Genomic DNA, 13,506 nt, shown 5'->3' on the forward strand with positions numbered 1-13,506 from the left:
ACAAACACCACATCATCGAGGTGGGCAAGGACTGGTTCTCCATTTACAAATCTAACCAGACCAGTGCCACAGGACAGGGGATCCCGGGTGACTAGTCACGTGCAGCTGGCATGGACTAGTTCCTGCTGGCTTAAAATGCCCAGCGGCCTAACTGCTAGAGACCCAGACCCTTAATCACTCTACAGGGAGCTCTTCCACGAGGCCAGCTCCGAGCACGCAGCGCTGGGGCTGTGTGACGAAGTGGGACCGTTCTTAATGTCTCCTCTGAATACTGTGTGGGTGCCTCAGTTTCCCCTATGCATTTCTTAAGTCTCCAGTGTGCATAAATGGCTGACAATCTGTCTCCTAGCAACAAATGGCCAGGGCCCTTCCCCCCTTGCAAGGGGATAGCTAAAGGTGAACAAAGAGATCAGATGACCTCCTGGCCCAGGAAAGAGACAAAGGCCAGAAAGGAGGGGCTGGAGGGGGGTTTCGGTTGGGAGCTGGCTGGGGACGGGAAGTGAGTGCAGACGGAGTTGTCTGCCTCGCTGGGCCCCAGAATGGAGCCGGCTGAGGGGTCCCGTTTGCTGTACCTACAAGCTCTATTTTAGACTGTGTTCCTGTCATCTAATAAACCTCTGTTTTACTGGCTGGCTAAGAGTCACGTCTGACTGCGAAGTGGGGGTGCGTGCAGGATCCTCTGGCTTCCTCAGCACCCCACCAGAGCCAAGCCTGGCAGTGAGGGGATGAGGCTGTGCCAGCCAGCAGGGGGCGTGTCACAATGGGCAGGCGAGTCACAAGCCAGTCAATGTGTGACTGCCCAGCCATGGGCTGCCCCAGCCCGGACTAGTTCTGGCCTGGCCGGGGCTTTAGAGCCTCTCCTTCCCCACCGGGGTCATGGGAGGGACCTTCCGCTCCCCACAGTCACAGACTTTAGGCCGGAAGGGACCACTGGGCTCATCTAGTCCCAGCTCCTGCAGACCCCAGGCCAGAGCCCCTCCCCGCGTCCATACAGCTGGAGCCGGGGGGGGGTCTCCAGATCCCCGAGTGGGAGAATCAGTTCCATCCCGGTTCCTCCTCCTTGTGACAGCGCAGAACAGGGGTTCCCGAACGCTCCCCTCCCCCAGCTCCCAGCCCACGCGGGCGGCTCTTTGCGCCTGCCCAAGCTGCTGGGCACCTTGGCCGTAGGATGTAAAATGGCCCCATCTCTGCTTCCCCTCCCACCGCGGCAACAACACAGAAACTGCTTTCATAGCACCCCTCCCCCGCCCAACTGAGTCTCATGCCTTGCTAGCCGCTCAGTGCCATGCAAGCCCCAGGAGATGATTGCTGCGGGAGTCTCGGCCCATGGGGAGGCAGTGACTCCTAGAAGCAGGGAGAGCAGCAGCACCATAGATCAGGGAGGTCTGGCAATGCCAGTGGCTGGCTGGGGTCTGAAAGCCCAGGCACCCAGAGCAGACTGTCAAAGGCCAAACCCCTCTCACCACCAGTTCTGTAGCTCCCCCTTGCTTTTGGTCTGTCTTAGGCACCATCCTGGCCCTCATCCCCGTGGCATCAGAGCACTGCCCAACCTCGATTGCATTTATTCTAACCGCCCCCTGCAGGGCACGGCCTGGCTGCTACCTCCACTGAACAGACAGGGAACTGCAGCACAGAGGGAATAAGGGATTTGCCCGAGGCCACGCAGAGCATCCGTGGCAGAGCTGGGAAATGACCATGGGTCTCCTGGGTCCCAGGCTGGCACCTTCTCTCTCAACCTCCTGCCCCCTTTGTCCCTGGTTCAGTGTGAGCTGTGAGAGCTCTCTGGGGCAGAGGAGCTGGCTGGTGCCCAGATGGAACTACATTGCCTATTGCACATATCTCGCTTTTCCCGAACATTGAGTCTGCTGCTACAACCATACCAGGGCCCGCCAGGATCCTAGCAGCTGGTCAGTGCTAAGTTGTGAACTGTGCTAGGTAGGGAAGACAAAATAGATTTTCCATCACTAGCGCAGCTCTGTGTTACTGGAGACTCACTGCTGGCTCAACCCAATCAGCCCTCCTCACACAGAGCCTGTAAATCCTCCAGCCCTGCTGTTCTCCTTTGTATTTCAGCAGTGCCCAGAGAGCTCAGTCCCGGATCAGGGTCCCGTGGTGCTAGACATAATACATACACAGCCCGATTCCCCCCATGCTGGGTCTCCTGAATGGCTCCTGCCCAAAGGCGGGACGGCTCTATTCCTCACCCAATGTCTCCTGCTGGCAGAGATGCTCTGAGAGACGTCTACGCTCTGGGTCTCTGGGCTTCCCGGGCTGGGAGGCAAGCGTGGCTGCCTCCGGGCGGTTCTGCTGACTCTCCAGCAGCTGCACTTCCGGTGTCCTAATGCAGCCCTAGTCCTCTCCAGCGCTCAGGGGCACTGTCCTGGCATCGGACTGTCCTGGTAAATAGAACAATGGCTCCTGGCATCCTGAGAATTCCTGTTCCCCCGGCAACCTCAGTGCCATTTCCTATGGAAGTGATGGTGTCAGCAAAGGTGATGGAGGTGGTCATGCCTAGTGGTTGGAGCTGGACTCAGGGGGCGGGGCAGGGCATGGGTGGAGCAAGGCTGGAGCGAGACCAGGGCTGGAGTAGGACTAGGAACAGGGCTCGAGCAGGCTCAGCCTGTTGCCTGTGTCAGGCAGGAGCGAGTTCCTGGCCCTGGAGTGATGTTGAGCAGACTGAGCTGCTGCTGTGAGACTGATATACCGGCTCTGGGAGACACAAGGCCAGTTGCTGGCTTGTGGATTAGCTGGAGCCCAGCACAGGAGGGAATCAGCACCTTACAGATGGCTCCTGGGACGCTTGGCTCCCGGCCCCGCTGGGTATTGACATGCCAGGTGCAGGGGGCGAGGTGCAGCGCCAGGGAGGAGATTGGGGAGGCAGGAGCACTGAGGTGGGGCTGAGCGGGCAGGTGCTGAGGAGCTGCGGCTGGCTGGCCAGCAGAGAGGAGGAGCAGCAGCTCGGCTGTGGAGGGCCCAGCTGTAGCTCCACACAGGGCGCTGCCAGAGCCTGGCAGGCGGCTGGCTGAAGTGGCACTTTGTGATCTGGCATGGGCGGGAGCAAGCTCCCCACAGCTGAACGCTCCGCAGCGCCGGTGGATTCAGATCCAAACCAGGATCTGGATCCAAATTCACAGCTGGACTCTTCCCCCGATCTGGAGCGGCTTGCACCGTCTGGGGGTGGTTGATTTCACAAGAGAGGGGGCTTCACACAGACTCTCCAACTCCCTCACTGTGATGAGTGGGACTGTTCTTAATGTTTCCTCTGAATACTGTAGGAGTGCCTCAGTTTCCCCTATGCATTTCTTAAGTCTCTAGGTGGGGGGATAAAGGCCAGTGTGCATAAATGGCTGACACTCTGTCTCCTCCCTTCCCCCCTGCAAGGGGATAGATAAAGGTGTTGGAGAAAAAAGATCAGGTGACCTCCTGGCCCGGGAAAGAGACAAAGGCCAGAGAGGCCCAACACTCTGTCTCCTGGCAACTAATGGCCGGGGCCCTTCCAACTCCCTCACTGTGACGAAGTGGGACTGTTCTTAATGTTTTCTCTGAATACTGTAGGGGTGCCTCTGTTTCTCCTATGCATTTCTTAAGTCTCTAGGTGGGGGGTAAAGGGGCACTTGGTAGACATGCGCCGCCCAGCCAGGAGCCCGGGGAAGACTCGGTGTGGCTGGCGATGCAATGGAAAAGCAGAGGCGGGCAGTAGAAGATTCCCCTACCTGGAGTCAGGAGTGGGCAGAAGCCAGCGTGTATATGGGCTACCCACTTTCTGCTACCGGTGGCAGAGCTGAAACAGCCGGATCAGCTTTCCCAGCAGCACGTGCCAGCTCTCGCTCTGCCAGAGCCAAGCCTGGCAATGAGGGGATGAGGCTTTGGCAGCCAGCAGGGGGCATGTCACAATAGACAGGCGAGTCACAAGCCAGCCAATGTGTGACTGCCCAGCCCTGGGATGCCCCAGCCCAGATTAGTTTTGGCCTGGCTGGGGCTTTAGAGCCTGTCCTTCCCCACCCAGAGCAGACTGTCAAAAGCCAAACCCCTCTCACCACCAGCTGTGTAGCTCCCGCTTGCTTTTGGTCTGTCTTAGGCACCATCCTGGCCCTCATCCCCGTGGCATCAGAGCACTGCCCAACCTCGATTGCATTTATTCTAACCGTCCCCTGCAGGGCACGGCCTGGCTGCTACCTCCACTGAACAGACAGGGAACTGCAGCACTGAGGGAATAAGGGATTTGCCCGAGGCCACGCAGAGCATCCGTGGCAGAGCTGGGAAATGACCACGGGTCTCCTGGGTCCCAGGCTGGCACCTTCTCTTCCAACCTCCTGCCCCCTTTGTCCCTGGTTCAGTGTGAGCTGTGAGAGCTCTCTGGGGCACAGGAGCTGGCCGGTGCCCAGATGGAACTACATTGCCTATTGCACATATCTCGCTTTTCCCGAACATTGAGTCTGCTGCTACAACCATACCAGAGCCCGCCAGGATCCTTGCAGCTGGTCAGTGCTAAGTTGTGAACTGTGCTAGGTAGGGAAGACAAAATAGATTTTCCATCACTAGCGCAGCTCTGTGTTACTGGAGACTCACTGCTGGCTCAACCCAATCAGCCCTCCTCACACAGAGCCTGTAAATCCTCCAGCCCTGCTGTTCTCCTTTGTATTTCAGCAGTGCCCAGAGAGCTCAGTCCTGGATCAGGGTCCGGTGGTGCGAGACATAATACATACACAGCCCGATTCCCCCCACGCTGGGTCTCCTGAATGGCTCCTGCCCAAAGGCGGGACGGCTCTATTCCTCACCCAATGTGTCCTGCTGGCAGAGATGCTCTGAGAGACGTCTACGCTCTGGGTCTCTGGGCTTCCCGGGCTGGGAGGCAAGCGTGGCTGTCTCCGGGCGGTTCTGCTGACTCTCCAGCAGCTGCACTTCCGGTGTCCTAATGCAGCCCTAGTCCTCTCCAGCGCTCAGGGGCACTGTCCTGGCATCGGACTGTCCTGGTAAATAGAACAATGGCTCCTGGCATCCTGAGAATTCCTGTTCCCCAGGCAACCTCAGTGCCATTTCCTATGGAAGTGATGGTGTCAGCAAAGGTGATGGAGGTGGTCATGCCTAGTGGTTGGAGCTGGACTCAGGGGGCGGGGCAGGGCATGGGTGGAGCAAGGCTGGAGCGAGACCAGGGCTGGAGTAGGACTAGGAACAGGGCTCGAGCAGGCTCAGCCTGTTGCCTGTGTCAGGCAGGAGCGAGTTCCTGGCCCTGGAGTGATGTTGAGCAGACTGAGCTGCTGCTGTGAGACTGATATACCGGCTCTGGGAGACACAAGGCCAGTTGCTGGCTTGTGGATTAGCTGGAGCCCAGCACAGGAGGGAATCAGCACCTTACAGATGGCTCCTGGGACGCTTGGCTCCCGGCCCCGCTGGGTATTGACATGCCAGGTGCAGGGGGCGAGGTGCAGCGCCAGGGAGGAGATTGGGAAGGCAGGAGCACTGAGGTGGGGCTGAGCGGGCAGGTGCTGAGGAGCTGCGGCCGGCTGGCCAGCAGAGAGGAGGAGCAGCAGCTCGGCTGTGGAGGGCCCAGCTGTAGCTCCACACAGGGCGCTGCCAGAGCCTGGCAGGCGGCTGGCTGAAGTGGCACTTTGTGATCTGGCACGGGCGGGAGCAAGCTCCCCACAGCTGAACGCTCCGCAGCGCCGGTGGATTCAGATCCAAACCAGGATCTGGATCCAAATTCACAGCTGGACTCTTCCCCCGATCTGGAGCGGCTTGCACCGTCTGGGGGTGGTTGATTTCACAAGAGAGGGGGCTTCACACAGACTCTCCAACTCCCTCACTGTGATGAGTGGGACTGTTCTTAATGTTTCCTCTGAATACTGTAGGAGTGCCTCAGTTTCCCCTATGCATTTCTTAAGTCTCTAGGTGGGGGGATAAAGGCCAGTGTGCATAAATGGCTGACACTCTGTCTCCTCCCTTCCCCCCTGCAAGGGGATAGATAAAGGTGTTGGAGAAAAAAGATCAGGTGACCTCCTGGCCCGGGAAAGAGACAAAGGCCAGAGAGGCCCAACACTCTGTCTCCTGGCAACTAATGGCCGGGGCCCTTCCAACTCCCTCACTGTGACGAAGTGGGACTGTTCTTAATGTTTTCTCTGAATACTGTAGGGGTGCCTCTGTTTCTCCTATGCATTTCTTAAGTCTCTAGGTGGGGGGTAAAGGGGCACTTGGTAGACATGCGCCGCCCAGCCAGGAGCCCGGGGAAGACTCGGTGTGGCTGGCGATGCAATGGAAAAGCAGAGGCGGGCAGTAGAAGATTCCCCTACCTGGAGTCAGGAGTGGGCAGAAGCCAGCGTGTATATGGGCTACCCACTTTCTGCTACCGGTGGCAGAGCTGAAACAGCCGGATCAGCTTTCCCAGCAGCACGTGCCAGCTCTCGCTCTGCCAGAGCCAAGCCTGGCAATGAGGGGATGAGGCTTTGGCAGCCAGCAGGGGGCATGTCACAATAGACAGGCGAGTCACAAGCCAGCCAATGTGTGACTGCCCAGCCCTGGGATGCCCCAGCCCAGATTAGTTTTGGCCTGGCTGGGGCTTTAGAGCCTGTCCTTCCCCACCCAGAGCAGACTGTCAAAAGCCAAACCCCTCTCACCACCAGCTGTGTAGCTCCCGCTTGCTTTTGGTCTGTCTTAGGCACCATCCTGGCCCTCATCCCCGTGGCATCAGAGCACTGCCCAACCTCGATTGCATTTATTCTAACCGTCCCCTGCAGGGCACGGCCTGGCTGCTACCTCCACTGAACAGACAGGGAACTGCAGCACTGAGGGAATAAGGGATTTGCCCGAGGCCACGCAGAGCATCCGTGGCAGAGCTGGGAAATGACCACGGGTCTCCTGGGTCCCAGGCTGGCACCTTCTCTTCCAACCTCCTGCCCCCTTTGTCCCTGGTTCAGTGTGAGCTGTGAGAGCTCTCTGGGGCACAGGAGCTGGCCGGTGCCCAGATGGAACTACATTGCCTATTGCACATATCTCGCTTTTCCCGAACATTGAGTCTGCTGCTACAACCATACCAGAGCCCGCCAGGATCCTTGCAGCTGGTCAGTGCTAAGTTGTGAACTGTGCTAGGTAGGGAAGACAAAATAGATTTTCCATCACTAGCGCAGCTCTGTGTTACTGGAGACTCACTGCTGGCTCAACCCAATCAGCCCTCCTCACACAGAGCCTGTAAATCCTCCAGCCCTGCTGTTCTCCTTTGTATTTCAGCAGTGCCCAGAGAGCTCAGTCCTGGATCAGGGTCCGGTGGTGCGAGACATAATACATACACAGCCCGATTCCCCCCACGCTGGGTCTCCTGAATGGCTCCTGCCCAAAGGCGGGACGGCTCTATTCCTCACCCAATGTGTCCTGCTGGCAGAGATGCTCTGAGAGACGTCTACGCTCTGGGTCTCTGGGCTTCCCGGGCTGGGAGGCAAGCGTGGCTGTCTCCGGGCGGTTCTGCTGACTCTCCAGCAGCTGCACTTCCGGTGTCCTAATGCAGCCCTAGTCCTCTCCAGCGCTCAGGGGCACTGTCCTGGCATCGGACTGTCCTGGTAAATAGAACAATGGCTCCTGGCATCCTGAGAATTCCTGTTCCCCAGGCAACCTCAGTGCCATTTCCTATGGAAGTGATGGTGTCAGCAAAGGTGATGGAGGTGGTCATGCCTAGTGGTTGGAGCTGGACTCAGGGGGCGGGGCAGGGCATGGGTGGAGCAAGGCTGGAGCGAGACCAGGGCTGGAGTAGGACTAGGAACAGGGCTCGAGCAGGCTCAGCCTGTTGCCTGTGTCAGGCAGGAGCGAGTTCCTGGCCCTGGAGTGATGTTGAGCAGACTGAGCTGCTGCTGTGAGACTGATATACCGGCTCTGGGAGACACAAGGCCAGTTGCTGGCTTGTGGATTAGCTGGAGCCCAGCACAGGAGGGAATCAGCACCTTACAGATGGCTCCTGGGACGCTTGGCTCCCGGCCCCGCTGGGTATTGACATGCCAGGTGCAGGGGGCGAGGTGCAGCGCCAGGGAGGAGATTGGGAAGGCAGGAGCACTGAGGTGGGGCTGAGCGGGCAGGTGCTGAGGAGCTGCGGCCGGCTGGCCAGCAGAGAGGAGGAGCAGCAGCTCGGCTGTGGAGGGCCCAGCTGTAGCTCCACACAGGGCGCTGCCAGAGCCTGGCAGGCGGCTGGCTGAAGTGGCACTTTGTGATCTGGCACGGGCGGGAGCAAGCTCCCCACAGCTGAACGCTCCGCAGCGCCGGTGGATTCAGATCCAAACCAGGATCTGGATCCAAATTCACAGCTGGACTCTTCCCCCGATCTGGAGCGGCTTGCACCGTCTGGGGGTGGTTGATTTCACAAGAGAGGGGGCTTCACACAGACTCTCCAACTCCCTCACTGTGATGAGTGGGACTGTTCTTAATGTTTCCTCTGAATACTGTAGGAGTGCCTCAGTTTCCCCTATGCATTTCTTAAGTCTCTAGGTGGGGGGATAAAGGCCAGTGTGCATAAATGGCTGACACTCTGTCTCCTCCCTTCCCCCCTGCAAGGGGATAGATAAAGGTGTTGGAGAAAAAAGATCAGGTGACCTCCTGGCCCGGGAAAGAGACAAAGGCCAGAGAGGCCCAACACTCTGTCTCCTGGCAACTAATGGCCGGGGCCCTTCCAACTCCCTCACTGTGACGAAGTGGGACTGTTCTTAATGTTTTCTCTGAATACTGTAGGGGTGCCTCTGTTTCTCCTATGCATTTCTTAAGTCTCTAGGTGGGGGGTAAAGGGGCACTTGGTAGACATGCGCCGCCCAGCCAGGAGCCCGGGGAAGACTCGGTGTGGCTGGCGATGCAATGGAAAAGCAGAGGCGGGCAGTAGAAGATTCCCCTACCTGGAGTCAGGAGTGGGCAGAAGCCAGCGTGTATATGGGCTACCCACTTTCTGCTACCGGTGGCAGAGCTGAAACAGCCGGATCAGCTTTCCCAGCAGCACGTGCCAGCTCTCGCTCTGCCAGAGCCAAGCCTGGCAATGAGGGGATGAGGCTTTGGCAGCCAGCAGGGGGCATGTCACAATAGACAGGCGAGTCACAAGCCAGCCAATGTGTGACTGCCCAGCCCTGGGATGCCCCAGCCCAGATTAGTTTTGGCCTGGCTGGGGCTTTAGAGCCTGTCCTTCCCCACCCAGAGCAGACTGTCAAAAGCCAAACCCCTCTCACCACCAGCTGTGTAGCTCCCGCTTGCTTTTGGTCTGTCTTAGGCACCATCCTGGCCCTCATCCCCGTGGCATCAGAGCACTGCCCAACCTCGATTGCATTTATTCTAACCGTCCCCTGCAGGGCACGGCCTGGCTGCTACCTCCACTGAACAGACAGGGAACTGCAGCACTGAGGGAATAAGGGATTTGCCCGAGGCCACGCAGAGCATCCGTGGCAGAGCTGGGAAATGACCACGGGTCTCCTGGGTCCCAGGCTGGCACCTTCTCTTCCAACCTCCTGCCCCCTTTGTCCCTGGTTCAGTGTGAGCTGTGAGAGCTCTCTGGGGCACAGGAGCTGGCCGGTGCCCAGATGGAACTACATTGCCTATTGCACATATCTCGCTTTTCCCGAACATTGAGTCTGCTGCTACAACCATACCAGAGCCCGCCAGGATCCTTGCAGCTGGTCAGTGCTAAGTTGTGAACTGTGCTAGGTAGGGAAGACAAAATAGATTTTCCATCACTAGCGCAGCTCTGTGTTACTGGAGACTCACTGCTGGCTCAACCCAATCAGCCCTCCTCACACAGAGCCTGTAAATCCTCCAGCCCTGCTGTTCTCCTTTGTATTTCAGCAGTGCCCAGAGAGCTCAGTCCTGGATCAGGGTCCGGTGGTGCGAGACATAATACATACACAGCCCGATTCCCCCCACGCTGGGTCTCCTGAATGGCTCCTGCCCAAAGGCGGGACGGCTCTATTCCTCACCCAATGTGTCCTGCTGGCAGAGATGCTCTGAGAGACGTCTACGCTCTGGGTCTCTGGGCTTCCCGGGCTGGGAGGCAAGCGTGGCTGTCTCCGGGCGGTTCTGCTGACTCTCCAGCAGCTGCACTTCCGGTGTCCTAATGCAGCCCTAGTCCTCTCCAGCGCTCAGGGGCACTGTCCTGGCATCGGACTGTCCTGGTAAATAGAACAATGGCTCCTGGCATCCTGAGAATTCCTGTTCCCCAGGCAACCTCAGTGCCATTTCCTATGGAAGTGATGGTGTCAGCAAAGGTGATGGAGGTGGTCATGCCTAGTGGTTGGAGCTGGACTCAGGGGGCGGGGCAGGGCATGGGTGGAGCAAGGCTGGAGCGAGACCAGGGCTGGAGTAGGACTAGGAACAGGGCTCGAGCAGGCTCAGCCTGTTGCCTGTGTCAGGCAGGAGCGAGTTCCTGGCCCTGGAGTGATGTTGAGCAGACTGAGCTGCTGCTGTGAGACTGATATACCGGCTCTGGGAGACACAAGGCCAGTTGCTGGCTTGTGGATTAGCTGGAGCCCAGCACAGGAGGGAATCAGCACCTTACAGATGGCTCCTGGGACGCTTGGCTCCCGGCCCCGCTGGGTATTGACATGCCAGGTGCAGGGGGCGAGGTGCAGCGCCAGGGAGGAGATTGGGAAGGCAGGAGCACTGAGGTGGGGCTGAGCGGGCAGGTGCTGAGGAGCTGCGGCCGGCTGGCCAGCAGAGAGGAGGAGCAGCAGCTCGGCTGTGGAGGGCCCAGCTGTAGCTCCACACAGGGCGCTGCCAGAGCCTGGCAGGCGGCTGGCTGAAGTGGCACTTTGTGATCTGGCACGGGCGGGAGCAAGCTCCCCACAGCTGAACGCTCCGCAGCGCCGGTGGATTCAGATCCAAACCAGGATCTGGATCCAAATTCACAGCTGGACTCTTCCCCCGATCTGGAGCGGCTTGCACCGTCTGGGGGTGGTTGATTTCACAAGAGAGGGGGCTTCACACAGACTCTCCAACTCCCTCACTGTGATGAGTGGGACTGTTCTTAATGTTTCCTCTGAATACTGTAGGAGTGCCTCAGTTTCCCCTATGCATTTCTTAAGTCTCTAGGTGGGGGGATAAAGGCCAGTGTGCATAAATGGCTGACACTCTGTCTCCTCCCTTCCCCCCTGCAAGGGGATAGATAAAGGTGTTGGAGAAAAAAGATCAGGTGACCTCCTGGCCCGGGAAAGAGACAAAGGCCAGAGAGGCCCAACACTCTGTCTCCTGGCAACTAATGGCCGGGGCCCTTCCAACTCCCTCACTGTGACGAAGTGGGACTGTTCTTAATGTTTTCTCTGAATACTGTAGGGGTGCCTCTGTTTCTCCTATGCATTTCTTAAGTCTCTAGGTGGGGGGTAAAGGGGCACTTGGTAGACATGCGCCGCCCAGCCAGGAGCCCGGGGAAGACTCGGTGTGGCTGGCGATGCAATGGAAAAGCAGAGGCGGGCAGTAGAAGATTCCCCTACCTGGAGTCAGGAGTGGGCAGAAGCCAGCGTGTATATGGGCTACCCACTTTCTGCTACCGGTGGCAGAGCTGAAACAGCCGGATCAGCTTTCCCAGCAGCACGTGCCAGCTCTCGCTCTGCCAGAGCCAAGCCTGGCAATGAGGGGATGAGGCTTTGGCAGCCAGCAGGGGGCATGTCACAATAGACAGGCGAGTCACAAGCCAGCCAATGTGTGACTGCCCAGCCCTGGGATGCCCCAGCCCAGATTAGTTTTGGCCTGGCTGGGGCTTTAGAGCCTGTCCTTCCCCACCCAGAGCAGACTGTCAAAAGCCAAACCCCTCTCACCACCAGCTGTGTAGCTCCCGCTTGCTTTTGGTCTGTCTTAGGCACCATCCTGGCCCTCATCCCCGTGGCATCAGAGCACTGCCCAACCTCGATTGCATTTATTCTAACCGTCCCCTGCAGGGCACGGCCTGGCTGCTACCTCCACTGAACAGACAGGGAACTGCAGCACTGAGGGAATAAGGGATTTGCCCGAGGCCACGCAGAGCATCCGTGGCAGAGCTGGGAAATGACCACGGGTCTCCTGGGTCCCAGGCTGGCACCTTCTCTTCCAACCTCCTGCCCCCTTTGTCCCTGGTTCAGTGTGAGCTGTGAGAGCTCTCTGGGGCACAGGAGCTGGCCGGTGCCCAGATGGAACTACATTGCCTATTGCACATATCTCGCTTTTCCCGAACATTGAGTCTGCTGCTACAACCATACCAGAGCCCGCCAGGATCCTTGCAGCTGGTCAGTGCTAAGTTGTGAACTGTGCTAGGTAGGGAAGACAAAATAGATTTTCCATCACTAGCGCAGCTCTGTGTTACTGGAGACTCACTGCTGGCTCAACCCAATCAGCCCTCCTCACACAGAGCCTGTAAATCCTCCAGCCCTGCTGTTCTCCTTTGTATTTCAGCAGTGCCCAGAGAGCTCAGTCCTGGATCAGGGTCCGGTGGTGCGAGACATAATACATACACAGCCCGATTCCCCCCACGCTGGGTCTCCTGAATGGCTCCTGCCCAAAGGCGGGACGGCTCTATTCCTCACCCAATGTGTCCTGCTGGCAGAGATGCTCTGAGAGACGTCTACGCTCTGGGTCTCTGGGCTTCCCGGGCTGGGAGGCAAGCGTGGCTGTCTCCGGGCGGTTCTGCTGACTCTCCAGCAGCTGCACTTCCGGTGTCCTAATGCAGCCCTAGTCCTCTCCAGCGCTCAGGGGCACTGTCCTGGCATCGGACTGTCCTGGTAAATAGAACAATGGCTCCTGGCATCCTGAGAATTCCTGTTCCCCAGGCAACCTCAGTGCCATTTCCTATGGAAGTGATGGTGTCAGCAAAGGTGATGGAGGTGGTCATGCCTAGTGGTTGGAGCTGGACTCAGGGGGCGGGGCAGGGCATGGGTGGAGCAAGGCTGGAGCGAGACCAGGGCTGGAGTAGGACTAGGAACAGGGCTCGAGCAGGCTCAGCCTGTTGCCTGTGTCAGGCAGGAGCGAGTTCCTGGCCCTGGAGTGATGTTGAGCAGACTGAGCTGCTGCTGTGAGACTGATATACCGGCTCTGGGAGACACAAGGCCAGTTGCTGGCTTGTGGATTAGCTGGAGCCCAGCACAGGAGGGAATCAGCACCTTACAGATGGCTCCTGGGACGCTTGGCTCCCGGCCCCGCTGGGTATTGACATGCCAGGTGCAGGGGGCGAGGTGCAGCGCCAGGGAGGAGATTGGGAAGGCAGGAGCACTGAGGTGGGGCTGAGCGGGCAGGTGCTGAGGAGCTGCGGCCGGCTGGCCAGCAGAGAGGAGGAGCAGCAGCTCGGCTGTGGAGGGCCCAGCTGTAGCTCCACACAGGGCGCTGCCAGAGCCTGGCAGGCGGCTGGCTGAAGTGGCACTTTGTGATCTGGCACGGGCGGGAGCAAGCTCCCCACAGCTGAACGCTCCGCAGCGCCGGTGGATTCAGATCCAAACCAGGATCTGGATCCAAATTCACAGCTGGACTCTTCCCCCGATCTGGAGCGGCTTGCACCGTCTGGGGGTGGTTGATTTCACAAGAGAGGGGGCTTCACAC

This window comes from Malaclemys terrapin, chromosome 4 (assembly GCF_027887155.1).
Source record: "Malaclemys terrapin pileata isolate rMalTer1 chromosome 4, rMalTer1.hap1, whole genome shotgun sequence".
Classification (NCBI taxonomy): Eukaryota; Metazoa; Chordata; order Testudines; family Emydidae; genus Malaclemys; species Malaclemys terrapin.